The sequence below is a fragment of the Carassius gibelio genome, chromosome B22, assembly GCF_023724105.1.
Source record: "Carassius gibelio isolate Cgi1373 ecotype wild population from Czech Republic chromosome B22, carGib1.2-hapl.c, whole genome shotgun sequence".
In the NCBI taxonomy this organism is placed as follows: Eukaryota; Metazoa; Chordata; class Actinopteri; order Cypriniformes; family Cyprinidae; genus Carassius; species Carassius gibelio.
The window spans coordinates 8,297,704-8,301,246 of record NC_068417.1 but is presented as its reverse complement, the minus strand read 5'-3'; positions in this window follow the sequence as shown (position 1 = coordinate 8,301,246).

The following is a 3,543-nucleotide window of genomic DNA, read 5'->3' as shown; positions in this document are numbered from 1 at the left end:
AGGTGCCAGAAGAAGATAACATGGAAAGAGGCTAAGTGCAATCAAGTTCTTTGTTGTATTATTCTTGCAGAGGAAGCAGAATTCCGCGTATTCCCAGAGCCCAGAGCGAGAGCTACAACTCGTTTCAACTGGGATCTGCTCTATCACCTTCTAAAGAAGTAGCAGAGACTCTTATGAAATAAGCTTTTGTCTGCTCCCTTCTGATGTTTGATCTCCAGAGATGAAGAGGCCTGACCCCTTTTTTAAACAAACAACAACGGTCATCTCCCAATGCCACTTGAGACGATAAAACAACATGAATTATCATTCTGCTCTGGTCTTCTTGCTTCCCAAGGCCTCAACGGAGGACAGCTAATGTGCTGATTTGATTTTTCCCACGATTAATATTATTCATTGATACTGTTGTCAGCCAGGTTACAAGAGGGAAGGGTTTCTTATCCACCATGCAAATTAGACACTTTCATGCAATGCTAATGGTTCTCTCTTGGTGTCTATGTTTGGAGGGATATTATCTGGTCAAGTCGAGTTGTGAAGTTCAATATTGCATTTATTCTCACAATGCATCAAATGGCTGATTAGCATGTTGGAGATCTGGCTTAGGCTGCTTAAAATGTACCTAAACAAAGCATGGTATTTTCTAACATACTGTAGTGGCATTAGTGGTGTGTGATAGAGATGCTGTGGTTGAAAGAAAGTTAGTTGGAGCAATGATAAGATGCCAAACAATCCTTGAGCAAGTTTTACCCAGTCAATTCAATAATTAGCATGTTGGAGATACATTTTAGGTTGGCGAAACACAGCACTGCATGTTCAAGTGTACAGTCCAACTATCTGTACCAAAAAACAACAACAACGACAACAACTCTTTGGCAGATATGAATTTTCGCATGTCACAAAACTTTTTAGCCATCAAATTGGCAATTTTCATGTCACATAACTGGCTTCGACAATTTCAAAAGTGCCAATGCACAGCATGGCATTGTCTGATGTATTATGGAATTATTTCCATCCAAATATAGTGCAATTCCTCACCTGATGTCATTTACACTAACATTATTCTGTGGCTCAAAGTAAAAGAGATCTTCTGGTTATAGTTCAGATGCGATTTGTTTAGACTGTTTGGTGGTCAAATAGAAAATTAGCATGTTGGTTTAGTCAATGCTAATTTAATGCTTCGGGATTCATCCTTAGGGAAAACAGTTTTCACATTTGCTGCTTTGATTCTTTGTACCAAATAAAGACATCCATTACCCAGGGCAAAAATGAGCTGCCAGACTCGTACAAAAGACCCGGATTAATTTTTTTCCAGTCAAAATCAATGGTTATCTTGTTGGAGTTATGGTTTAAGCTGTCGAAACACAGCATTACAATTATTCAAACCAAAAATTAGCTTGATTCTTCTGCGGAAATCAAAGGTTCAGTTAACCTTGCTTATCATAACAAATCTTTTCTACAAAAACTGTTTGGACATCTAATTGCCAAGTTGCATATCACAAATCTATTTGTCACTTTAAAAAGAGCATGGTATTGTCTTGAGCAGGATTTATTTCTATCAATATATATATATATATATATACATATAGCACAATTCCTCATCAGATGTAATCTACACCAATGTGAAACTGTTGCCCAAGATTAGAGAGGTCTTTTGGTTACAGTTCAGATTTTTGTTCAGACTAACTGTGGGGTCAAATAGACAATTAGCATGTTGCTTGGGTCAACTTAAAAAGTATCAGTTCACAGCACTGCATTTACTGAGGTACTGCAGTTATTTGCAGAGAAGCTTTATTTCTTGATCAGAAACTATATTAGAGTCGTTCTTTGGGGAAACAGTTTTCACATTTGCTGCCATGGTTCTGTAGACCAAATCAAAGACATCCATTACTGAGGGCAAAGATTAGGTGCCCAACAGGCCCTGAGCAAATTTTGCCCAGACAAATCAATGGTTAGCTTGTTGGAGATATGGTTTATGCTGCCAAAACACAGCATTGCAATTATTTGAACCAATAATTAGCTCGATTCTTCTGCAGAATTCCAAGGTGCATTTATTTGCACGCCATAATGGATTTATTTTCTTCCAAAAACTGGTTTGGCAATTAGCATAGTCACAGATCTATTTTCGTCACTTAAAAAGCGTATTAAAAAGGGTATTTCTATCAATATATATAGCGCAGTTCCTCACCATCAACACTAATTTGATGTTCTGGCCCAAAATAAAAGCCATCCATTGGGTACAGTTGAGATGAGACGCTTGAGCAATTTTAGTTTGGACTGTTGAGTAATCAGATGGACAATTAGCAAGTTGTTTTAGCCAATTTAATGTATCAGTGCACAGCACTATTATTTGAAAAGAACCTTGATCCCTTGTCAGAAACTATATTAGCTGAGATTCATCCATTGGGAAAACAGTTTTCACATTTGCTGCATGATTCTGTAGACCAAATGAAATATTTTTCATGGCAAATATTATGTGCCAAACAGTATTGCATGCAAGGCAGATTTAGACTTATACTCAGAAAACATGTCACAGCAAAACACCACCAAAGCATTTAGCAATGCCCCTTGAGTCGAAGCAAGCAATTGAATCTGAAAGGGTAGGTGCTGACAGTCAAAAGATGTGTTAATATTCATTGAAAGGAAATAGAGTGGGAACACAGGGAGGGAGACCTAGAGGCAGGCATGAAAGAATAGTCCAGAGAAAAGGGAATAGATGCATGAAGAGAGGATGAAAGTGAGAAGACTACGACTATCGCTGCAGACAGGAAAGAGGCCAGAATGTCAAAGACCCCAAGGTATTTAAAAAGGAAGACAGCGACGATATGTGTGTGCGCCTTAGACAAAGAGTGGAACCAAGGCGAGACGTCAAATAGCACTCGAGTACTTTTTCTGGGTGACTCATTCCCAAAGAAGAATTCACCGCTCGTGAACCATTCATGAGCTCAGAATGGAAAGACTCAGGGAGGCTAGAATGCAAACCAACTAGTTGCTTTCCGAGACACGCCACCAAACCGTTTCCAACTTGGTATTCAGATGGTTTTCCGGTGACCTAGCATCTGCTTATTAGAACATCATGCGCCAAAATGATCAAGTTATTCTCACATGAGCTCATTAAGGACACTTAGTATGCAAGTCATAGCTCTGCAAACTCACCAGGTGGCAGTGGACTTTGGCCCTGCAAAGTTTGAATGGTAAATATAGCATGCAATATTCAAAAGGTTAAGTATGAGCGAAAAACTCAATATTGGAGAGCGACTCTCCACAGGACTAAATAATGGGCGTCTGACAATCAGACATGGGAATGACAATCTCATGAACTTTCATACTTGACGTAAAAAGTCCCCTTAATCTGACATTTTGGTATGACGCTCCTTGAAAAGCTCAAATTGCTTTTGTCAAGCTTTATCAAATTACTTTATTAGAGCATCGCTAAACCGGAAAAAGGATCAAAGGTCGCTGATGAATGTCAGGTGTATTCATTACCTGTTTCGCACTCGTTTGTCCTTTTGACTTCAGGCAAGTCTCAAACCCTCATTTGCAAATCAA